The sequence below is a fragment of the Anomaloglossus baeobatrachus genome, chromosome 4 (genome assembly GCF_048569485.1).
Source record: "Anomaloglossus baeobatrachus isolate aAnoBae1 chromosome 4, aAnoBae1.hap1, whole genome shotgun sequence".
Lineage (NCBI taxonomy): Eukaryota > Metazoa > Chordata > Amphibia > Anura > Aromobatidae > Anomaloglossus > Anomaloglossus baeobatrachus.
In genome coordinates this window covers 128,510,863-128,537,270 of record NC_134356.1, presented here as the reverse complement: position 1 = coordinate 128,537,270, position 26,408 = coordinate 128,510,863, and the positions used below count along the sequence as shown (strand labels likewise).

General features: G+C 49.4%; 1 protein-coding gene across 3 annotated transcripts in view; it reads right to left on the bottom strand.

Annotated features, from left to right (window-relative positions):
* ACSL6 (acyl-CoA synthetase long chain family member 6) overlaps positions 1-26,408 on the bottom strand; it is a 439,484-nt gene that overhangs the window by 98,850 nt on the left and 314,226 nt on the right. The gene's annotated exons all lie outside the window — the stretch shown is intronic.

The following is a 26,408-nucleotide window of genomic DNA, read 5'->3' as shown; positions in this document are numbered from 1 at the left end:
TTTGGCAAATTCACGGCGACTCCTAGCGTTGCCGGGGTCCGTAAGCCCCTGCCGGATGGTGCTGGCTTCTCTTTGCGTACCGGTCCGGTACCGCCGGGCCACCGCCCGTCCACGGTCCTTACAGTAAACTCTGATAGGCCACTCCTGCAGTCACCACCGTCTGCCAACCTTGCTGATCTGTCCGGGCCACACACCCGGACCAACTTCTGTCTGCTCCTTTACCACTTTCCTTTCTCTCACTTTCACTTCCATCACTCAACTGTAAACTTTTCTCGCCTCCAGGACTGTGTACTCCACGGTGGGCGGGACCAACCGCCTGGCCCACCCCCCTGGTGTGAACATCAGCCCCTGGAGGGAGGCAACAAGGGTTTTAGTCTGACTTCGGTGTGCCTGACTGGGAGTGTGGGGTGTGTAGGTGTTGTTCTCTGTGGCCCCTGGCTTGTCCAGGGCGCCACATAGCAAAGCCGGGATTTTCGTGGGACCTCATGTACACTACAGTTCAAAAGTTTGTGGTCACCTAGACAATTTTGTCTTTTCCATGAAAAATCATACTTTTTTTTTATCAAATGAGTTGCATAATGAATAGAAAATATAGTCCAGACATTGACAGGGTTAGAAATAATAATTTTGTCCTTCAAACTTTGCTTTCCTCAAAGAATGCTTCCTTTGCAGCAATTCCAGTTTTGCAAACCTTTGGCATTCTAGCTGTTAATTTGCTGCGGTAATCTGGAGATATTTAACCCCATGCTTCCCCCCTCTCACATGGTGGATTGGCTTGATAGGCACTTTTTGCGTACCATATGGTCAAGCTGCTCCCACAACAGCTCAATAAGGTTGAGATCTGGTGACTTGGCTGGCCACTCCATTACAGATAGAATACCAGGTGCCTGATTCTTTCCTAAATAGTTCATGCATAATTTGCAGGTGTGCTTTGGGTCATTGTGATAGTCTTCCTTATTCAAAATCCCTTTTAGGCTGGTTTCAGATGTCCGTGTTTTAGGTACGTGTGACATCCATTTTTAAAAACGGATGTCACACGTACCCATGTTATTCTCTGATGTGCCTCAAACGTCCGTGTTTGCACACAGACCATGTGACCTTTCATGACCCCGCACGCAGACACGCAGGCATCTCCGGCAGCATGGATGTCACACAGATCGCACACTGATGTGATCCTTGTGACATCAGTGTAAAACATACCGGAGAAAATATGGGTCTTTTTAATAAAAAGATTTTTTATATTTACTTCTCTCCAGCGATGTTGTCTTCGGCTCTGCTGCCTCCCACTCCTTATCGCCGCTCATTTTACTCACTGAATATTCAGTGCCCTCTGGAGCAGCGCTGGGGACTTCAGTGCCGGGGACGGCATCGCTGGGTGAGTGTACAGCAGTGTGTGTGTGTGTGTGTGTGTGTGTGTCTGTGTGTGTGTGGTGAGAATCTAGAAGCCAGAATATTGTGGGGACAGCATCGGGGACTCATCACAGTTCCCAGTTAACTCTGATGAACCCATGAAGCTGTAGCGCGGGTGTCGCGGGGGTCATCAGGATGTCAGAGTTCATTGGGAACTCCGATGACCTCCTGGATGTCACTGTGCTGAAGAATACTTGCCTGTCCTTGGCGGTGCTATATCCCTCGCTGTCTCTGCGATGCTCCGGCTTCCAGGTCTTGAGTGCGGTGAATAATCGATGAATATAATGAGCGGCAGTCAGGAGCGGGAGGCAGCAGAGCCGGAGAAAGCAGGTAAATATGAAAAATCTTTTTATTTCACAGACCCGTGTTTTCTCCCGTACCTGTCACACGCATGTAAACACGGATTTCACATGTGTGCCACACGTGTGCCACATGTCAGACACACTTATGACACACGTATGACACATGTATGACCATAACCATGCGTGTGACTGGTACTTGATTAAACACGGACGTCTGAAACCAGCCCTACTTTGTACAAATCTCCCACTTTAGCAGCACCGAAACAACCCCAGACCATCATATTACCTCCACCATGTTTGACAGATGGCATCAGACACTCTTCCAGCATCTTCTCAGTTGTTCTGCATCTCACAAATGTTCTTCTGTGTGATCCAAACACCTCAAACTTCGATTCGTCTGTCCATAACACTTTTTTCCAATCTTCCTCTGTCCAATGTCTGTGTTCTTTTGCCCATATTAATCTTTTCCTTTTATTAGCCAGTCTCAGATATGGCTTTTTCTTTGCCACTCTGCCCTGAAGGCCAGCATCCCAGAGTTGCCTCTTCACTGTAGACATTGACATTGGTGTTTTTCAAATACTATTTAATGAAGCTGACAATTGAGGAAATGTGAGGTGTCAATTTCTCCCACTAGAGACTCTAAAGTACTTGTCTTGTTGCTCAGTTGTGCAGCGGGGCCTCCCACTTCTCTTTCTACTCTGGTTAAAGCCTGTTTGTGCTGTCCTCTGAAGGGAGCAGTACACACTGTTGTAGGAAATCTTCAGTTTCTTGGCAATTTCTCGCATGGAATATCCTTTATTTCTAAGAACAAGAATAGACTGTCGAGTTTCACATGAAAGTTCTCTTTTTTCTGGCCATTTTGAGAGTTTAATGGATTCAACAAATGTATTGCTTCAGGTTCTCAACTAGCTGAAAGGAAGGTCAGTTTTATAGCTTCTCTAATCAGCAAAACTGTTTTGAGCTGTGCGAACATACTTGCACAAGAATTTTCAGGGGATTTCTAAACATCCATTAGCCTTCTAACACAGTTAGCAAACACAATGTACCATTAGAACACTAGAGTGGTGGTTGTTGAAAGGGGGCCCCTATGTAGATATTGCATAAAAACCAGACATTTGCAGCTAGAATAGTGATTAACCACATTAACAATGTATAGAGTGTATTTCTGTTCAATTTAATGTTAGCTTCATTGAAAAAAAATGTGCTTTTCTTTCAAAAATAAGGAAATATCTAAGTGACCCTAAACTTTTGAACTGTAGTGTAGATTATGTTGGAGCTGGATGTTTGGGGATAATAAATTGGAGAAAGAGGGTGTTTTTTTGTATTTTATTTAAAATAAAGGATTTTTTCGATGGTTGTGTTTATTTCTTTTCACTTACTGTACAGTATTAGTAATGGTGGGGTTTCATAGATACCTTTCATTACTAATCTAGGGCTTAGTGGCAGCTGTAAGCTGTCATTAACCCCTTATATTACCCTGACTGCCACCAAGCCAGGGCAATCGGGATGAGCTGGGTAAAGTGCCGGGATTGTTGCATCTAACGAATGCGACATATCTCGGCAGCTGCAGCCTGCTATTTTTAGGCTGAGGGGCCCAATAACCATGGGCCTCCCCAGCCTAATACCAGCCCCCAGCTGTCGGCTTTATCATGATTGGTTATCAAAATTGGGGGGCAACCCCACACTGTTTTTTTAATTTATTTATCTAAATAATTAAAAAAAAACAAAAAAGGCTGCTTAGGATCCCTCTTATTTTTATATACAGCCAAGATAAGCACACAGCTGGGGGCTACAGTGTGTAGCCATATGCCTTATTTTAGCTGGGCATCACAATATGGGGAACCCTACTCCAATTATTTTATTTATTTATTTTTACACCACTATAGAGATGCAGACAGCATGTGTGATTCCAACCAATCTCAGATGCTGTCAGCGTGGGGTCTGACTACAACCAGTCACACGCTGGGACTAACAGTGTGTGGGATAAGCAGTGACTATATATGAGGGTTAATGAGCAGACCCAGAAGTAGTGTTACAGCCACACAGGAGACTCGGTAAGTATAATGCTTCCTGCTCTAATCCCCCTTGCCCTTTCTACCACCATTTTACAGCACAATGTCCGAGTCCTCATTGTAATGCATAGGGGTTCGGCATCCAGGCAGATGTTCAGGTTCAAGTCCAGTCCCAAACTGGATTTTTTAAAAATATCTGGCTGGACCCACCAACATCTGCAGATTCACCCAGCTCTACTTATAGATCTAGTTAATCAACAATCAGGATCAGGAGTAAAAAAACTTGCTTTTTAGGAAGACTGGATCATGAATTATGGATGTAATTTAACCCCATTCCTTTCTCATCACCCCAGGTTGAACGTGATGGACATTTGTCTATTTTCAACCATTCTAACATTTTAAAAATATATGTAAAATCATTTAAGAGAGAAATAGTATTTCTTTCTACATCATATAGTAAATCATTAGCATTAAAACCTGATTTTTATCCTTCTTATTTGTTTTTTTTTCTCCTTTAACAAAAAGTTAGATTAATTAAGCTTACACATTTTTTTTATATAGATCTATTTGAAATTCAACAGGCTCACATTCTTCAGGAGCAGTGGCGTAACTACCGCGGTCGCAGCGGTCGCCATCACGACCGGGCCCGGGCGGTTTGGGGCCCGCGGGGACCCGGCAGATCAGCAGCCAGCTCCTCTCAGTGAGAGAGAAGCTGCGCTGATCTGTCACAGTGCACGCGCCCACTATATGACCCGCTGCCGCCCCCGACACCGGGCCCTCCTGCCCGATGTCAGCGGCGGCATCGGGCCCCCCCTCCCCCGTCACCGCGCACAGTAATAATGAAGCATAGAGCGGCCGGCGCCGCTCTGCATCATCATTCTCCCCCTGTGCCTGCGCAGTGACGTCACTCCTGTGCGACTGCTGTGCTGAGTGCACAGAGCGCAGGGAGGGAGGACGCCGACCGCAGCACCGGGAGAACGAGGAGAGGGGAGGACGAGCAGCAGTGGAAGGAGGAGAGCAGGGAGTACAGCAGCAGTGGAACACGGAGACGTCAGGACAGAGCAGCAGTGGAAGGAGGAGAGCGGTGAGTACTTGTTTTTTTTTATATATATATAAGTGAGTACACGGTGGTCAGAGGCCTGGAGTGGGGAGGCTGCATTATACTGTACATGGAGGCCTGGGGTGGGAAGGCTGCCTGATACTGTACATGGAGGCCTGGGGTGGGGAGGCTGCATGATACTGTACATGGAGGTCTGGGGTGGGGAGGCTGCCTGATACTGTACATGGAGGCCTGGGGTGGGGAGGCTGCATGATACTGTACATGGAGGTCTGGGGTGGGGAGGCTGCCTGATACTGTACATGGAGGCCTGGGGTGGGGAGGCTGCATGATACTGTACATGGAGGCCTGGGGTGGGAAGGCTGTCTGATACTGTACATGGAGGCCTGGGGTGGGGAGGCTGCATGATACTGTACATGGAGGCCTGGGGTGGGGAGGCTGCCTGATACTGTACATGGAGGCCTGGGGTGGGGAGGCTGCATGATACTGTCCATGGAGGCCTGGGGTGGGGAGGCTGCATGATACTGTACATGGAGGCCTGGGGTGGGGAGGCTGCATTATACTGTACATGGAGGCCTGGGGTGGGGAGGCTGCATGATACTGTACATGGAGGCCTGGGGTGGGGGGGCTGCATGATACTGTACATGGAGGCCTGGGGTGGGGAGGCTGCATGATACTGTACATGGAGGCCTGGGGAGGCTGGCAGCATTATTATAGATGGAGGCCTGGGGAGGCTGGCAGCATTATTATACATGAGGCCTGGGGAGGCTGGCAGCATTATTATACATGGAGGCCTGGGGAGGCTGGCTGCATTATTATACATGAGGCCTGGGGAGGCTGGCTGCATTATTATACATGGAGGCCTGGGGAGGCTGGCTGCATTATTATACATGGAGGCCTGGGAGACTGGCTGCATTATTATACATGAGGCCTGGGGAGGCTGGCTGCATTATTATACATGGAGGCCTGGGGAGGCTGGCTGCATTATTATACATGGAGGCCTGGGAGACTGGCTGCATTATTATACATAGAGGCCTGGGGAGGCTGGCTGCATTATTATACATGGAGGCCTGGGGAGGCTGGCTGCATTATTATAAATGGAGGCCTGGGGAGGCTGGCTGCATTATTATACATGGAGGCCTGGGGAGGCTGGCTGCATTATTATACATGGAGGCCTGGGGAGGCTGGCTGCATTATTATACATGGAGGCCTGGGGAGGCTGGCTGCATTATTATACATGGAGGCCTGGGGAGGCTGGCTGCATTATTATACATGGAGGTCTGGGGAGGCTGGCTGCATTATTATACATGGAGGTCTGGGGAGGCTGGCCGCTATATTATACATGGAGGCCTGGGAGGCTGGCTGCTATATTATACATGGAGGCCTGGGGAGGCTGGCTGCTATATTATACATGGAGGCCTGGGAGGCTGGCTGCTATATTATACATGGAGGCCTGGAGAGGTTGGCTGCATTATTATATATGGAGGCCTGGTGAGGCTGCATAATAAACATGAAGGACACCTTATACATTGAATATAGAGGTGTAATATACATAGAGGTCTATGAGGCTGCATTATACTGGAGGTCTATAGGGCTGCATTAAAATGGAGGTCGGGGGGGGCTGTATAATACAAAATGAAGGGACACCTTATACATGGAATATAGGGGTGAATTATACATGGAGGAGTATGGGGCTGCATAATACCATCTGAAGTTTTATGGGGTTGTGTTATAATACATATAGGACTATGGGGGCTACATTATAATATATGGAGGACTATGGAGGCTACCTTATACACGGACTATGGAAGTGCATTATAAAACATGGAGGACTATGTGGTGCAGTATAATATATGGAGAACTATGGGGTGAATTTTAATACATGGAGAACTATGGGAAATGCATTATAATTGAAGGGCTACTTTATACATGGAGGATTATGGGGGTGCATTATAATATATGGAGGGCTTTGTATCTGCATTCTAATATATGAAGGGTTATGTGGGACCCTTTATACAATTATTTGGAAGGCTATGTGAGGGCTGTTATAGTATTTTGAGAACTTTATACAGGGGGAACAAAGATACAAGTATGGGATGGAAATGTTTTGTGCTGAGGGAAAAAGGCTCTTTCCCTCAGCAGCCAACTTTCCCATGCTCTGCTATACATCTCTCAGCACCCAGCTTTCCCATGTTCTGATATACATCTCTCAGCACCCAGCTTTCTCATGCTCTGATATGGGAAAGCTGGGTGCTGAGGACAAGATAAATATCAGAACATAGGAAAGATGGGTGCTGATAGAAGGATTTCAGGGTGCTTTGGGTGAGAGCCAAGTGTCAGAGTCATTATCCTGTACCCCGAGTGTCAGTGTCATTATCCCCTACCCCAAGTGTCTGTGTATGTGGAGGGGGGGCCCAGGTCTAAACTTTGCACCGGGGCCCATCCAACTCTAGTTACGCCACTGTTCAGGAGCATACAAGTACATTTCTGGGAACATTACAGATCAATATCATCAGGGATAGGGTCATCGCCGAGGTTAATTTCTCATATAAGAGATGTACATCATGGTTATCCTGTGTTTTGAGCATTGCAGGTATAGAAGTAGAGGAGATTCCTTTAAGAGAAGACAAATGGACCGCTTTCAAGATGTGAACCCAAATCAATATTAGTGACCGATGCCATAAGCCCCATATATGCCAGTGAATATGTATCATAATTTTGATGGTTGTGTTTCTTATTTGTTGTGGGATTGTCTTAATTAGTTTGATGGGAGATATGAAAGCAAGTCAAGAATTAGAAAATAAAAACCTTCTGAAGTTAAAGCTTAACCGTTGTTTTAATTTTTATTTCATGAATTAGTAGTACACATAAAAATAAGCAACTTTGTAATTTATCTTATCAGACAAGTTTGGTTCTTTCTCTGCCAGAACTGATCAGTCATGAAAATTTTCAATCCTGAGATAAAATCTGTATTCAGTGAAGACTTTCCCATTACTGAGATAGGAGATGGCAGTTGTTATTGATGAGATTCTATGATGATAGCAGGAGGGAGAAGCTAGAGGCAGAGGAAATAGCTAGAGGCAGAGCTTCGAGCCTCCTACCTCTTCTATCTATATGGAATCTCATCAGTGACAATTGCCATCTTCTATCTCAGTAATGTCCTCATCCTGTAGTAATGTGCCCATCCTTATCCCCAACCTGTAGTAATGTATCCATCCTTATCCTCATCCTGGAGTAATGTGCCCAACTCTTATCCTCATCCTCTAGTAATGTGCCCATCTTTTACTCCATTCTGTAGTAATGTTCCGCATCCTTGTCCCATCCTGTAGTAATATTCCCATCCTTGTCCCTATTCTGCAGTAATGTGCCCATCCTTGTCCCCATCTTGTAGTAATGTGCTCCATATGTTATGGGGCTGCCTGGTATTATAACTAATTACGAGTAACAGGCAGTCAGGGCCCACCGTGCAACTGCTGCTAGTGACAGCAGAAAAGGGTGTCTGTACCACAGAAGTAGTACTTGTTCCTGTTACTTCACAGAAACACAAGGACTAGTACGACACACCCTGTTTAACTCACAGCGAGTACCGTATTAGCATAAACTAATATATGGTAGCAAATAAATAAGTTAGGGCGACTACCCAATACGAATAGGAAATACCTCTGTTACTTCACAGAAGTAAGTGTTATGATCCGGAACCATGGAAGACAACCACAAATCATTGGCAAAAGGTGACAAGAGCATTGGCAACTAATCTGGCCGCCATCCCCTTACTAACCATCACAACTAGAAGTAGCCGAGGGGTGAACTAACATCCTGTGCACCGCGAACCCAGCCGGAGAACTAACTATCCTAAAGGTAGGAAAGATGAATAACTCTCTGCCTCAGAAAATAGACAAGAATAGCTAGCCCCCCACATTCAAAGACTGCGGTGATATAGGAAAAACAGAATACGCAGGTAGATGACAGGATTAGCAAAAGGTGAGGCCCCCGCTGACTAAAATAGGAAAGGAAAGGGACTGATGGTGGCCAGAGAAAAACCCTGCAAAATACCAACTTCCTGATAATACAAAAAGGCCCTCAGATCGCACGATCTGAACTCCGTCCTATACCAGGTGCCCTTGTCATACCAATGAACAGAAAACAAGAATTATAACAAAGTCAACAAGCCACAAACCCATGGACCCAAAGGAGCTATACTCCACACAGAACTGCAGGGAGTTCCTCAACAATACACTAAGGGGAAAAATCCCTACAAGCAAATAAACTGAAACCAACCACAGCAAATGACAAACCCAGATAAACAAAAGAACCAGACAATAAATAAAGAGCAAGCACTTATCTGGGGAAGATGTGGTGTAGAGCAGGATTAAGCAGGCTGGAGATACAAAGAACAACTGACATCCGGCAACAGCCTGCAATCAGACCAGGATTTAAATAAGCAGAGAGTTAGCAATGGAAACGCCCATTGCTCAACACACCTGGTCCAAGTCCAAACCATTCCTGGCCACCAGAGGGAGCCTCCCAGCAGCCAAAACATAACTAACATTCACAACAAGTAAGCTAGTAAATTAACAAAGCATAAACAATGCTCCTAGGTAAGGAGAGAATGCACAGGTCTCCTGTTAATGGTCACAGGCAAACCTAAGAACTAACCTCTATTATGCTCATAGAGGAAGTGTAATATGACAACTGATAACAGAGAGCAATAGCTTTCTTGAAATGGCTCAAGTGCAAGTCCCTGTCCAAGCCTCGTGTGCTAACTGCACTATAAGGAGCCAGGGATTTCTCTATGCTATCCGCAGAGCGTAAACAGGAGCGAAGGGGGAGAGGTTCCTACCTAGCTCGACTCCCCTAAAGCATGGGAAGCGGGTATATTATGCAGACTCGCATGGAGCGTCTACTCCCACACAAGCACATGTAATGACTGAGCACCGAGAGGCGGGCTCCAGGGCCTGTTATAAACTTGGCTCCGCCCACAAGATGGAGGATAATTAACAGGAACGACCCTGGGCCAATAGTAACGAGCAATGACAGAAGTGACGTCACCCTCGGCCAATCATGTAATGCCACGTCACATGCCGAGAACCATGTGATCCCCGCATCATCTGTGACATTACACACGGCCAATCATGTAATGCCACATCGCAGACATGCTCAGAACAGAGTACACACTTAGCCTCAGAAATGACTAAGTCCGTGAGCATGCTCAGTAGCTCAAAATTGGGACTTAGACTCAGGAAGCTATGAAGTTCCCAAACGAGTGGAACGACGCAAACGAGAAGCAGAAGGGGAAGAAGGGGAACGTGGAGCAACAGATCCAGGGGCCGTAACACCATACTTGTTTTCATTCTGTAGTAATGTTCCCCATCCTTGTCCACATCCTGTAGTAATTTACCCATCCTTGTCCCCTTGTAGTAATGGGTCCATCCTTGTCCCTTTGTAGCAATAGTAATGTGTCCATCCTTGTCCCCATCCTGTAGTAATGTATCCATTCTTGTCCCTTTGTAGTAATAGTAATGTGTCCATCCTTGTCCCCATCCTGTAGTAATGTGCCCATCCTCGTCCCCTTTTAGTATTAGTAATGTGACTATCCTTGTCCCCTTGTGGTAATAGTCATGTACACATCCTTGTGCCCTTGTAGCAATAGTAATGTCCCCATTCTTGTCCCTTGAAGTATTAGTAATGTGCCCTTGCTTCTTCACATACACATATAAAAAATGTCTTCTCACCTGTCCTCTGCTCCTTCGGCATCCCATTTTCTGCTTCTTGTGGCCCACAGAACCTTTGATGATTGTGGCTGGTGCAGTGGCTGCCACCGCTACCAAGGCTATATTTCAGTTGAATAAATTGGCAGCGCTGCACAGAGACAAACTATCTTCACATCTATACCAATTGCTGCTGCTGGCCAATCCGAGGCTAGCAGCTGATGTTGATGTATGATGTCAATTGCTGGCCTATGATTGGTTAACAGCTGTGCATGACCCCGACAATACATTCAGCTGAAGTAAAGGTCTGATAGCAGCGGCGTCCCCTGCATTGGGCCACGATTACCAAAAGTTCTGTGGGCTACATGTTTGAGACCCCTGATTTAAAAGGTCCGACGGCCGGAAAAGCGCCCGCAACCGTGGATGCGACCTACAGTAATAATTACACAGTGGCCTGCTGTGCAAGATTATCAGTCTGTATATCCAACTCTTCAATGTTTCAGTACTTTTTGCACAACTTGCTGTTCTCCTACAAGGTGTTTGATCCATGAATCGCCCAATAAATTTCAGAGTTCAGTTTGAATTGGTATGTAAACAGTCCTCCTCATCATGCTGTTCACATTTTGACATCATGTGATCAAGATGACACCTAATATCAACAGTACCTCGCCATTGCAAGGCTTCAAGCAGGAAGTTCTCAAATGAAGGTGGGCACTGAGCTTAGAGTGACACAGAGTGTCATCAGCAGGTTGCATCAGAGATACACAGACACTAGAAGAGACACAGAAAGGAACAAAAGTCGATGTCCTTTGGCCAAATTCAACAGTGATGAACACTTTATTGTGAACAATGCCTTTCGGAACTGGACGATGAATGCCACACACCTCAAGGTCTATTTAAAGGGAACCAACCATCAGGATTTTCATATATAAAATAAATCCAGTTTTATACTGCCACTAGGATGCTGAATCTTTGCATATACCTATACCTTTTGTTCTGAGACTGGTTATTTTATTTCAGAAATATGTGCAAGTAAAGTTCCAGCAATGCACTGCTATTTGAATGACAGGTGCAGGAAGGAAATTAGTGGGTCAGGTCTTACTATCTATTCCAGCCACTGTTTTTCTGCCTGTGCCTTAATTAAAGGGAACCTGTCAGCAGAATTTTCGCAATTAAACTAAAAGATTCCCGTTCTACAGCTCCTGGGCTGAATTCTAGAAAGGTTCCTCTTGCTACTGTGCCCCCTTTGAGAACTAATTAAACACTTTATAAATTCTTACCTTTTTGTATTGTCGCGGGCAGAGGAGGGGACACTGCGCTCTCCCACTGCTCGGGTCCGGCCGCCGCTGCTGCTACGGCTGCTGCTGCTCGGTGGTGGCTCGAGCGGTGGGCCGGATCCCGGGGACTCGAGCAGCGCTCCTCGCCCGTAAGTGAAAAGGGTGGGGATTGGATTGTGGGGATTTGATTATGGATATTGTCCGTGACGCCACCCACGGTTGTGGTGATAATGGTGACACCACCGCTGCTCTGGACGGGGATCCCGGGAGCATGACAGGGAGCAGCTTGGTTGTTATTTCTCCCCTCCGTGGGTAGGGGGTTGGTTGTCCCGGGGCCCGGTGATGGGGTAGGGATTGATGGCAGGCAGGTTACGGGGCCTGGGGAGGTGCAGGGTCGCAGGGGCAGCGCTGTGCCGCATGGCACGGTGGTACTCACTCAGCCCAATGATGAAGACACAATTCTCGGTAAAACACACGGCTGGATGGACGGGTCCCACAGACGACTGCGGTGTTGTTGCTCCCAGCAGGTTGGTGGTAACTGCCTTTCCCTGCACCTAAGATGTCTGTACGGTTCCAATGGGTTCCCACCGGTAACCCGCTCCCCGGCTTGGATATTGGCCGGAGGAGCCCCTTTTGCCCGCAGGCGCTGGCCCTGAGAAACGATTGCCTTGGCGGTGGTGGTGTCTCTCTCACTCGGTTGGGACGGTTGCCTTCTGTCGGGACTTGACTGTTTGGAAACCCAGGAGGTCCCCTTCACTAACGGATTTGGCAAATTCACGGCGACTCCTAGCCTTACCGGGGTCCGAAAAGCCCCTGCCAGATGGTGCTGGCTCCTCTTTGCGTACCGGTCCGGTACCGCCGGGCCCACCGCCCGTCCACAGTCCTTACGGTAGACTCCAATCGGCCACTCCTGCAGACGGTCAACACCGTCTGCCAACCTTGCTGATCTGTCCGGGCCACACACCCGGACCCCTTCAGCTGCTCGACTGCTACTTCACTTGCTCTCACTTTCACCTCTCCAACTAGACAGACTGTTTTCCCTCCTCCAGGACTGTGAACTCCTCGGTGGGCGGAGACCAACCACCTGGCTCCACTCCCTGGTGTGGACAACAGCCCCTGGAGGAAGGCAACAAGGGTTTTGTGTTCTGGCTTTGATGTGCCTGCTGGGAGTGTGGGGTGTGTGGGTGTTGTGCTCTGTGGCCCTTGGCTTGTCCAGGGCGCCACATTCCCCCTTAGTTAAATGCAGACCGTCCGCGGGCTGCCCGTCCATCACCGGTTTTATTTTCACCAACTGAAAAATATAAAAGAACAGTAACAGACATATAATTATAATAACATCTTCCCACATCGGGAGGTACTCTTACTTAAACGTTACTAACGGTTGCAAACGGTTACGGCTTCCGCTCTCTCCCACCCAAGCAACCTGGCCCTGATGCTGCCCCTAAGCAAACAGGCAGCACCCCTTGACCCCAGTCCAGCACAAGTTACCCGAGCGGGTTCTGTCCTTTTCAGGGGACCCACGTCCATGGGGAACCCCTGAAACCCCCAGAGGATTGCCACCGGTTCCGGTGGTGGCTGGGCCCCAGCCTGCTCCACTGCATGCCCTTCCTCCAATCTGCCTCTCCGGAGGCGGTAACGGTGGGAGCTGTAACAAACATTATTTACATGCCACAAGTTTGTGGTTGCCCTGCAAGTTCTCGGGCTTGTTCATAAGTAGTTTCTTATGTAAAATGGTGAAGGGGGTCCCAACGGGGACCAGCTGCCGGCAACGACCGGTGCAAATCAAGGCTTGTCAATCAGGTAACTTTCACGGTATCATTTACTTATCATTCTTTTAAACGGTACTTTCAAACTTTAAAACACAATGCCCCCCCCTCTAAATAGTAGTTTCCCTGTACCTAAGTGGGGGTCTACCTAGGTTGGGATGAGTGGACCTCCGGGGTCCGGTGTTGGAGGTGACAGGCAGCGGGGGAGAGGGAACAATCAGTTCCTCTTCCCTGCTATCACGTGGGGCAGGCGGACGCATAGGGGAGCTGGGCACAGGTTCATCCCTGGGCACTGGCACTGGCTCACGGTTGACTGCCTCCATCACTTCTTCATCCATGGGTTGTGGGAAGAGTATCACTGGAAGAAACACCGCGCCATTCTGTGTAGGCCAGTCCGCTGGGAAGTCACCCATCACAGTGTGGATTACCTCTTTTGCCTTCTCCGCTGGTGGAGGAACCGGAACTTCAGCTGCTGCCCTCAATGCTGGTGGGCACCTCTTTAGATGATCCCGGGAAACCGTGGCCAAAGTGCCCCCTTGGTCACGACTGATCTGGTAGGCCTTCCCATCTTCCCATCCTGTGGGCTGTATGACATATGGGGTTTGCTCCCATTGATCATCCAGCTTGTGGGTCCTCCTCTTTCGCTTCAGCACCACATCTCCAGGCTGGAAAGGGCCAGCAGACGCCTTCTGGTTGAAGCGCTGCTCCTGTTGTTCCCGACTCCGACTCAAGTTCTTCTCAACATATTCCTGAATCTGTCGGTATTGCACCCTCCGTCGAGTTTCCCATTCAGCTGTTGAAGGGAGTGCCTCTGGGGCTTCCAATCCCATGTCCAGATCCACCGGTAGCTGGCCGGGGCGAGCCCTCATCAGGTATGCTGGGGTGCACTTCGTCGAGCTGGAAGGAATATTATTGTACATATCGACCAAGTCAGGTAGCTTCTCCGGCCACAGGTTCCGCTCTTCTAGCGGCAACGTCTTGAGGAGGCCCAGGACCAAGTGATTCATCTTCTCACACATGCCGTTGGTCTGGGCATGGTAAGGCGTGGTCCGGATCTTCTTGCAGCCATACAACTGACAAAACTCATGGAATACCTCCGCTTCAAAGGCCGGGCCTTGGTCAGTAAGCACCTTCTCAGGGTATCCATGTGGTCGACAGAAATAAGCCTGGAACGCTCTAGCGGCGGTACGGCCAGTTAGGTCTTTGACTGGGACAACCACCACGAACCTTGAATAGTGGTCTACTATGGTTAGAGCATAGGTGTACCCACTTCGGCTGGGGGTGAGCTTTACATGGTCCAGGGCGACCAGCTCCAGCGGTTGATGTGTAATGATCGGGTGTAGGGGCACCTTCTGGCTGGCCTCGTCCTTCCTTCTCAGCGTGCAAGGGCCGCATTCTCGGCACCATGCCTCTACAGACTCCCACATCCCGCTCCAATAGAACCGCTCTCTCAACAGCATTTCCAGCTTTTTCCATCCGAAGTGTCCGGCACCATCATGGTACGCTTGTACAACAGTGGGCACATTAGCTTGGGGAATCACCAACTGGCGGATTTTCTCATGAGTCTTCGGGTTAATCAGCTCACGGTACAACTTCCCCTGGTGTAGATACAACCGGGTCCGTTCTCGCCACAGGCGTTGGGCCTCAGCTGGGGCGGCAGGGTCTATTCCAGCAGCACCTTGCTCCACCAGGATCTTGACTAGGCGTACAGCGGGCGCCTGGTTTTGAGCTTCCTGCAACTCCTGACTGGGCAGCGGGTCCAGGTTCACCCGTTGTTGGTAGACATGCACCTTCTCAGCTGGTGGCTGGTGAAATGTAGGCAACTCGATCTCTTCGAGGTCGTCATCCTCGCACCCTTCTTCCGACAGGTGGGGCATCCGAGAGAGTGCATCAGCATTAACGTTGGCACGACCGACCCTGTATTTGATGGTGAAATCGTAGTTGGCTAGCCTGGCCACCCACCGCTGTTCCAGCTCGCCCAACTTGGCCGTGTCCAGGTGGGTCAGCGGATTGTTATCCGTGAAAGCGGTGAACTTTGCTGCGGCCAGGTAATGGCGAAACCGCTCGGTGATAGCCCACACCAGCACCAGGAGCTCGAGGTTGAAAGATCTGTAGTTCTCAGGATTCCTTTCAGTCGGTCGGAGTTTTCGGCTAGCATAAGCAATCACTTTTTCTTTCCCGTCTTGGACCTGGGATAAGCTGCCCCCAAGCCCACATTGCTGGCATCGGTGTAGAGGATAAACGGGTGGCTGTAATCAGGATACGCTAGGATCTCCTCTCCGGTCAAGGCCGCTTTCAGCTGGCGGAAGGATTCCTCATGCCTCTCTTCCCACACCAGTGGGGCTCCGAGGGGTCTACCACCTTTGGTCTGTCCCACGAGGAGGTCTTGCATGGGGGCAGCCATCTTCGTGTACCCCTTGATGAAGCGACGGTAGTACCCTACCAGACCCAGAAACTGCCTTACTTCCCTCACTGTGGTTGGTCTCGGCCAGTCTTGGATGGCAGTGATCTTCCCGGGGTCGGGGGCGACACCTTCTGCACCCACCACATGCCCCAGGTACTGCACTCTGGGTTTCAGCAGGTGACACTTGGAGGGCTTCAACTTCATCCCGTATTTGGCAAGGGATGCGAACACCTCGGCCAGGTGCTCCAGGTGGGCTTCATACGTCTGGGAGTACACAATCACATCATCCAGGTATAACAGGACGGTCTTGAAATTTAGATGCCCCAGACAGCATTCCATCAGCCGTTGGAAGGTTCCAGGGGCGTTGCACAGCCCGAACGGCATACTATTGAATTCACAGAGCCCCATTGGGGTGGTGAAGGCAGTTTTCTCCTGGTCCTCGGGTGCCACAGCCACTTACCAGTTCCCGCTGGTGAGGTCAAGGGTAGAGAAGTAGTTTGCGGTTCTCAGTGCGGCCAAGGACTCTTCAATACGGGGCAGTGGGTAAGCATCTTTATGCGTTATCTGGTTAATCTTCTGGTAATCCACACACATCCGCATGGTACCGTCCTTCTTCTTAACCAGTACCAACGGGGCGGCCCAGGGACTACAGCTGTCCCTGATAACCCCTGCCTCCCTCATGTTCATCAACATGTCCTTGGCACACTGGTAGTGTGCCGGGGGAATAGGTCTGTACCTCTCTTTGATAGGGGGGTGCTCACCGGTGGGGATATGGTGTTGGACCCCTTTGATCTGCCCAAAGTCTAGGGGATGTTTGCTAAAAACTTGCTCATACTCCCGTACCACCCGGTATACCCCTTCTTTGTGATGTGTAGGGGTATCGTCAGTGCCTACGTGTAACTGTCGGTGCCACTCATCTGACTCCCCTTGGGGCGGGTGAGTGCTGGCAGTCGGTGGTGAGGTTGGGGGAACTGCCTCGCGGATGGTGTGGGGATCCAGAGTGAGCAACTTAGCAAGTGTAGCATACCGGGGAAGCCTGACTTCTTCCTCCCCACAGTTCAGCACCCTCACAGGCACTCACCCCTTCTTTACATCTACCACCCCTCGGGCGGCCATTACTGTGGGCCAGTGCTCGGAGGGCATGGGCTCTATCATGGCAGGGTAGTCACACCCCTGAGGCCCTACTGCTGCCCTACACCAAATCATCATCTCACTCCTAGGGGGCACAATCAACGGGGCAACATCCATCACTCTCACCCCACCAATCTCTCCTCCCGTCGAGTTCACATGCTGGCGGTACATCAAGGCTCGGATCTCACACTGCACAGCTCTCTGTCGGCTCCCCGCCGCCGTGGCGGCCAGCTGCTGCAGTAGGGTCAACACATCACTCATACAGTGCTCCATCACATTGGTTCCTAGCACTATCTTCGGGTTATGATCACTGGGTTCATTCATTATCACAATCATACCCTGATGTTGCAGTTCAGCTCGCTCCACAGTCATGGCCACTTGTTTGTATCCCACTTGGGTCAATGGGAGTCCATCAGCAGCAATCAGTGTTATACTAGCATCTAGGGGAGCCAGCTCGTCGGTCCCCCAATACCGTTGATACAATGTGTATGGTATGGTGGTTACCTGTGATCCAGTGTCCAGGAGAGCCATCACCGGAATGCCGTCCACAGCCACGGCGATGATGGGTCGGGCCCCGTTGTATCGGTCCCGCCAGTCTGGGGGGCCATGGGGTTCTACTCCTGAGGATTGGCCCGTGGCCCCAGGGGTTGCTCGTTTAACGGACACCGTCGGGAGTAGTGGCCGGGTTTGCTGCACCTGTAACAAATCGGGGGTCCATACCGTGAGTCATTGGTTCTTCTCCGCTGCATCCAGGGGACGTCCTCAGGATGGTCGGCGAGCTGTATCTTTGCCGGGGGCTGGGATCTGGTCGGAGGCTGGAGTGCGGCGAGGATCTTGGCGAGGTCTCCATCCATGCGGCGGACCTGGGCAGCCAGTTCTTCCATCGTGCTGCTTGGAGCTGTAGGTACTGGAGATGCTGGTAGGGCAGGGGCCACCACGATGGGGGCCGTCTCAACTGGCCATGGGGCTGGTTCCAAGACTTCCGAAGCTGGGGATTGCAGAGCTTTAATGGCCCGTTCCTTTAACACAGCAAAGTCCACATCAGGGTGTTCTAGGGCCCACAGCCGGAGTTGTTTGAGATCCTCGGAGGACCTCATCCCCTGCACAAATTGCTCTATCAACAATTTGTTGCTGTCCGCCTCATTGATGGTGTCTACCCGCTTCAGTGTGCGGAGGGCGGTTTGCAGACGTAAAGCGTAATCCCGAATACTGTCCACAGGCCGTTGCCGACATTGGTAAAACTGCATCCTCAGCTCGACTCCGGTACGGGTCTCAAAGGCAGTCTGTAGTTTCTCAAAGATGGTGGCTACAGAGGACCGGTCCCCTTCGGCCCAGGTCTCCGCCTCCTGCTCAGCCGCGCCGGTTAGCTGCCCCAGCACTACCGCTGCACGTTGCTTATCAGTCAGGGGGTACAATTCTAGGAGCGGGCTAAGCTTCTTCCGGAAGACCTGTAACGCATCAGGTTTCCCGTCGTACTGCGGCAGCCAGGTAGCTCCGGACACATAGGGCAAGGAGAACGGCATCACCTGAGCGAGAGCTGGGACCGCGGCACCCCCCGCCAGCGCGGCCGGGACCTGGGCAGGCCTATTCCCATCCACGGGTGACACTGCGGCTGCGACCGCCGCTCCTCCGGCGGCTTCGTCGGGCGCAGACATCTTGTTTCCGTCCCCCTTAGCCTCTATCGGGGCGGGGTTTAGGCCTTCGCACCTCCACTACTCGAGGAGACGCTCGAGCGGGAACTTTTCGCGCCAAAGATGGCGGCTTCTGAAATTTTTCCGGCCGGACACCTCCGGCGGTAATAAGGTGCACCTCTACCAAATAGCAGAGCGGTAAGATCCTGTTTGTGACGCCAAGTTGTCGCGGGCGGAGGAGGGGACGCTGCGCTCTCCCACTGCTTGGGTCCGGCCGCCGCTGCTGCTGTGGCTGCTGCTGCTGCTCGGTGGTGGCTCGAGCGGTGAGCCGGATCCCGGGGACTCAAGCGGCACTCCTCGCCCGTGAGTGAAAAGGGTGGGGATTGGATTGTGGGGATTTGATTATGGATATTGTCCGTGACGCCGCCCATGGTTGTGGTGATAATGGTGACACCACCGCTGCTCTGGACGAGGATCCCGGGAGCGGTGACAGGGTGCAGCTTGGTTGTTATTTCTCCCCTCCGTGGGTAGGGGGTTGGTTGTCCCGGGGCCCGGTGATGGGGTCAGGATTGATGGCAGGCAGGTTACGGGGCCTGGGGAGGTGCAGGGTCGCAGGGGCAGCGCTGTGCCGCACGGCACGGTGGTACTCACTCAGCCCAATGATGAAGACACAGTTCTCGGTAAAACACACGGCTGGATGGACGGGTCCCACAGACGGCTGCGGTGTTGTTGCTCCCAGCAGGTTGGTGGTAACTGCCTTTCCCTGCACCTAAGATGTCTGTACGGCTCCAATGGGTTCCCACCGGTAACCCGCTCCCCGGCTTGGATATTGGCCGGAGGAGCCCCTTTTGCCCGCAGGCGCTGGCCCTGAGAAACGGTTGCCTTGGCGGTGGCGGTGTCTCTCTCTCTCGGTTGGACGGTTGCCTTCTGTCAGGACTTGACTGTTTGGAAACCCAGGAGGTCCCCTTCACTAACGGATTTGGCAAATTCCGTTTTTGGCAAGACTCCTAGCCTTGCCGGGGTCCGAAAAGCCCCTTCCCGATGGTGCTGGCTCCTCTTTGTGTACCGGTCCGGTACCGCCGGGCCACCGCCCGTCCACGGTCCTTACGATAGACTCCAATCGGCCACTCCTGCAGATGGTCACCACCGTCTGCCAACCTTGCTGATCTGTCCGGGCCACACACCCGGACCACTTCAGACTGCTCGACTGCTACTTCACTTGCTCTCACTTTCACCTCTCCAACTAGACAGACTGTTTTCTCTCCTCCAGGACTGTGAACTCCTCGGTGGGCGGAGACCAACCGCCTGGCTCCACCCCCTGGTGTGCACATCAGCCCCTGGAGAAAGGCAACAAGGGTTTTGTGTTCTGGCTTTGATGTGCCTGCTGGGAGTGTGGGGTGTGTGGGTGTTGTGCTTTGTGGCCCCTGGCTTGTCCAGGGCGCCACAGTATGCTAATGTGGTTTTATGGTCACGGGGGCGGGCTGTATTCCATCCGTTATTCACACCCCTGCCGCTGTATGCCATCCCCCATTGCTCATTTACATACATGAGGACGCCCCCCTCATGCAACTGTGTGCTCCCGACGTCTTGGGCATGCCCAGTGGCACTCTCGCGGGACTGAACACTGTGCAAAGCGTGAACGCTGGTGAGGTGATTGCGCAGGCGCGAGATTATGGGCGGCACTGTGATTGTCATCAGCAGCGTCTCCTCTATTGATCGGTGGTGTGCTGCTCCTGACATTATTTCCTGCTCCAGGGAAAGATGGGTAATAGGTAACATGGTTCATATGGCCAGTGCTTGCGCATAACGGTGGAGGCAGAGGGAAAAGCGCGGGCACGAGATTATGGGCGGGTACTTGGATGACGCTGCTGATGACAATCACAGCGCCGCCCATAATCTCGCGCCTGCGCAATCACCTCACCAGCGTTCACACTTTGCACAGTACTTAGTCCCGTGAGAGTGCCACTGGATATGCGCGAGACCTGGGGAGCACACAGTTACATGAGGGGGGGGCGTCCTTATGTATGTAAATGAGAAATGGGGGACGGGGTGCGAATAACGGACGAAATACAGCCTGCCCCCGTGACCATAAAACCACATTAGCATACAAAAAGGTAAGAATTTATAAGGTGTTTATTTAGGTCTCAAAAGGGGCACAGTAGCAAGAGGAACCTTTCCAGAATGCAGCCCAGGAGCTGCAGAACGGGAATCATTTAGTTTAATTGTGAAAATTCTACTGACAGGTTCCCTTTAACGTCTATCACATCAACGGCTAGAGGTAGCGCAGGCAGGCACACAGGGGCGGGAATAGATAGCAAGACCTGACCCACAAATTCCTTTCCTGATGCATCTGTCAATCAAATAGCAATGCATTGCTGGAACTTTGCTTGCACATACTTCTGAAATAAAACAAGCAATCTCAGAACAAAAGGTATGGTTAGAATCAGCATCCTAGCACCTGTATAGCACTGAATTACTACATATATGAAAATCCTGTTGGTTGGTTCCCTGGGAGGTGATGGGCACCTAGGTGTCCCATTAGACCATACAAAACCAATTATATCAGCATGGTCTGTGTGCTAGACGAACTGCAGAATTACCTGACCACCAGGCACAGACTTCATCGTGTACGAGGGACCAATGGACCTCAGTACTGTTCACTGATGAATGTCGATTCACACTGAGCAGAAATCATAGCCGCCAACAATGTTGGCGATGTCAAGGAGAGCGAAATCCATCAGCTACTGTTGTCACCAGACAATTTGGTGGTGGTGGGGTTACAGTGCAGGCAGAACTGCTCTACAAAATTGTTAATGGCACAGTGACAAGGCCCTAATACTCGAATAACATAATTCATCAGTCATTGAGGCTTTTGTATGAACACAAGCCTAAATTCAGCTTCATGGACGACAATGCTCCAGTTCATCGAGGTCACATCATAAGGAAATGGCTGCTGGAGAACTGAGATACCTCAAGTGGGATGGCTTTCTCCAGACATATATGCGATAGAAAATCTATGCAATCTTCTTAGAGGCTCGCAACTTTGTACCACACAACCTCAATGACCTGAGGGCCGCCCTCCAAGAAGAGTGGGATGCTATGCCTCCGCAGACAATAACTCGACTTGTGAACAGCATGAGACATCGTTGTCAAGCTGTAATTGATGATAAAGGCTACATGACAAGTTATTGAGACATTGAGATTTTGGGGGAGGATTATTATCACCACTGCTGTTTGCTTTCGTTTCAATAAATTGTTTTAGATGAGGAAATCACCATTGCTGCTTCTACTTAATTGCCCTACTTTCATCATAAAATATCACTACAGCGTGAACGTTTTACGTTTTAAGGTTCACCCAAAAGCCAAATATCCCTGACTTTTTGGGAGTAGTGCATATTACAAAGTTGCCTATTTTCATGTGTACTATTGATTTATGAAATAAAAATTAAAATGACGGTTCGGCTGCGACCGCATTTGCGTTTCCACCTGCGTTTCAGATGCTTTTTAGGTGCGTTTTGAGAACCACCTTTTTCATGCCAAAAGGCATGCGTTTTGATTTTACAGCAAAGTCTATGGAAAATGGGGATTTCTAGACCGCACTTTGCGTTTCTAAACGCTGCGTTTAATTTGCATATTTTGTGGCAAAAACCATGCGTTCAAAGAAGCAACATGTCAATTGTTTTTGCCATTTTGGGTGCATTTTGCTAACATTGGAGTCAATGAGAAATGGCAAAAACCAAGAATCTTACAAATCCTACAAATTCCTGCGTTTAATTCGGTCCAAATTCTGTCCTAGCTCTGTTTTGTCTTTGTCTTTTTCTTAAAATATACTTGTAAGATCCCACTCCTCCAAACCTAGGGTGTCCTCTCAGTATTTGTTACTAGTGATATGCTGAGTCTCTCCTTTCCACATCTTTTAATTATGTGTCATTTTCTGTTTTTTTAATGTTTTTAGTGCTGTGATTATTCTCATTGGATTCTTTTCCCCTGCATGTGATTCCATCTATGATCCTTTGGATGATGAAATAACAACATTTCCCTGTGGACCATTTAGAAATGACAGCCGCTTGCCTGGACGCACATTATCAGTGCCATATTATGGATTTTTCTTGTATTTTGCTTGTATGCACTTTTAAGCATGATGACGTACTGTATTTGTTTCCATATATGTGCACCGATTCATATAATTACTGTCTTGGACTTGGATTCTGGCTGACACTATATACATGTTCCCCAGGTATTGACCTTCCCATCATGGCGTCGGTATGCATCCACGATGGGTACGACCTTCCCATGATGGCCGCTGTGAGTTTCATCTCCTATCGCTGGTGACGCTGTGCGCATGCGCGCTTGGCCGGCGTCGCCTTGTTGTTGCAGAAGCCTCCCCTTGGTAACGGGCCGGATGTGACGTCTGAAGGGGTTTTCCCTCCCGGACCCAGATACTGGAGTGCTGACGCAACTTCCAGGGCGACTTGCTGCGGCCGACCGCGCATGCGCCACTATATGCGTCACCAGTGCTTGCGATCGGTAACAGCTGATGTGTGGGTATTTATACCCTGGGAATGACACTACTCTTTGTGACCCCCCCTTGTGAAGAAGCCCTCGCGAAACGCGTCGGGGTCCGTGGAGCTGCATCACCTTTGCTGACTGGCTATCATGGGTATGTGTTATCTTTAACCTCATGTAGATATAAGTCTCTTTTGGTCACCAGTTGGGAAGGAGTGGAAGTGGTGCCTTGTCCCCTTCCCTCATACAACCTGTGAGCGGTTTGCTCTATTTTTTAGGGATTTACTGACTGCCTAACAGTAATTACATCTCTGCATTACGTTGCACTGTATGTATTTTACTGGGTAACCACTGAGTGCTTTTTTGATAGATTATCATTCATGACACATAATTCCCAGCTATAGGCTATTTTGCCCAATATATTTAGTGCCAGCAATGGTGGGCATGCTCCACTACTGTTTGTATCCTTACCAGCACACCTTGAAGTTTTTAATTGTGTTTGTTATATAAGTGTTTAATAAAATACTGTCTTTTGCATGAAGGTAGTGTTATTGACTCTTTCTCTTTGGTGTTTTGCAAATTCCTGCGTTTTACCTGCTTTTTCAGTGCAGAAAACCTGCGTTTGGGACTACCAAAACGCATGCTTTTTGCACATAAAATTAATGATTTCATATGTCCCTTTACACACACACATAATCCGACAATTAAATGTATGGAAAATTATAATTTTTGGCTATTTTTCTAATAAATTCTATATTAATTAATATTAAATTTTATTATTTATTTCTATATTCTATTTTTTTCCGAAAATTATGTATGAATTCCTTTTTTTTTCAGTTTTTTCAATATATTTGACTGTTTAAACTTTATTTAGCAGTGTCTTGATGTGCAAAACACATTTGTGAAAACGCAGGTGGAAACGCAGGTAAAAAGCGCTGAAAACGCATCAAAAATGCGGTAAATACGCAAGCGTTTTCAGCGCTAAATTTCTGGAAAAGGCAACTTTGGTCAAATCAATTAAGCCCAAAACGTGCGTTTTGAACTGCAAGTAGGTGAACGCAAAGTGCGGTCGCACCCTTTCACTTTAAGTTAAACATATATTATCACATATTTGTGGTTTTCATTATATATCAAAAAGTTGATTTATTTAAGTTTTACTACCTGGGAGCCATCAACATGTTACCTAATAGGTTTTTCTATTTTGTAATTATATTGTGTTGCTTAGAAAGTATTGTAGGCATAATTGTCCACCATACTTACCCCGCTATAATCCAGCACCATATCGCCCTGCTAATCTCAAGGTGAAAGGCCCCATTACACACAACGACATCGCTAACGAGATGTCGTTGGGGTCACGGAATTCGTGACGCACATCCGGCCTCGTTAGCGACGTCGTTGGGTGTGACACGTACGAGCGACCGCTAACGATGCAAAATACTTACCAAATCGTTGATTGTTGACACGTCCTCCATTTCCAAAATATCGTTGCTGCTTTTGGACGCAGGTTGTTCGTCGTTCTTGAGGCAGCACACAAAGCTACGTGTGACACCCCAGGAATGACGAACAACATCTTACCTGCATCCTCCAGCAACGAGGTGGGCGTGACTTTCATGCTCTCCACCCCTCCGCTTCTATTTGACGCCTGCCGTATGACGTCACTGTGACGCCGCACGAACCGCCCCCTTAGAAAAGAGGCTGTTCGCCGACCACAGCGACGTCGCTAGGAAGGTAAGTATGTGTGACGGGTACTAGCGACATTGTGCGCCACGGGCAGCGATTTGCCTGTGACGCACAAACGACGGGGGTGGGTGCTTTCACGTGCGACATCGCTAGCGATGTCGCTGCGTGTAAAGCGCCCTTCAGAGTTTGAAGTCTATGGAGTGATACTTTGTAAATGCACTTACCAAGAATTTCATCACAAATTTTTTAATTAATCCATTTTTTTAAAGAGCTAAAGGCCACGTCACACTAAGCAACATCGCTAGCAACATCGCTGCTAAGGAACAACTTTTGTGACGTAGCAGCGATGTTGCTAGCGATGTTGCTGTGTGTGACATCCAGCAACAACCTGGCCCCTGCTGTGAGGACGTTGGTTGTTGCTGAATGTCCTGGGCCATTTTTTAGTTGTTGCTCTCCTGCTGTGAAGCACACATCGCTGTATGTGATAGCAAGAGAGCAACAACTGAATGTGCAGGCAGCAGGATCCGGCTTCTGCGGACGCTGGTTACCACGGTAAACATCGGGTAACCAAGAAGCCCTTACCTTGGTTACCCGATATTTACCTTCGTTACCGGCGTCCGCCACTCTCAGCTGTCAGTGCCGGCTCCCTGCTCTCTGCACACGTAGCCACAGTACACATCGGGTAATTAACCCGATGTGTACTGTGGCTAGGAGTGCAGGGAACAGGGAGCTGGCACTGGCAGTGTGAGAGCGGCGGACGCTGGTAACGAAGGTAAATATCAGGTAACCAAGGTAAGGGCTTCTTGGTTACCCGATGTTTACCGTGGTTACCAGCATCCGCAGAAGCCGGCTCCTGCTGCCTGCACAGGTAGCAGAGTACACATCGGGTAATTAACTGTGTGTACTGTGGCTAGGTGTGCAGGGAGCCAGCGCTAAGCCGTGTGCGCTGGTAACTAAGGTAAATATGGGGTTGGTTACCCGATATTTACCTTAGTTACCAAGCGCAGCATCGCTTCCACGCGGCGCTGGGGGCTAGTCACTGGTTGCTGGTGAGATCTGCCTGTGTGACAACTCACCAGCAACCCATGTAGCGACGCTCCAGCGATCCCTGCCAGGTCAGGTTGCTGGTGGGATCGCTGGAGCGTCGCTTAGTGTGACATCTCACCAGCAACCTCCTAGCAACTTACCAGCGATCCCTATCAGGTTGTATCGTTGTTGGGATCACTGGCAAGTTGTTTAGTGTGACTAGACCTATACTATGAACTCAGTTAAAGAACTTGGCAAAGGCGAATGTTTATATAAAGCAGCAAGAAAATAAATTGCCAAGGAGAATCCAGGAAAAAGTGTCATGTAAGAGATCTCTATGGAGATCGGGTTCAATGGAATATCACTAATAGTCATAGCTATCAAATCTAAGTGGAATTATTGACTTATTGAATTGTATATCATTCTTTTCATTTCAAGCCTAAACTGAGAAGGTGTTTGGTATTAACTTTCCATATTCTTCAGTTCCCCAAATCCTAT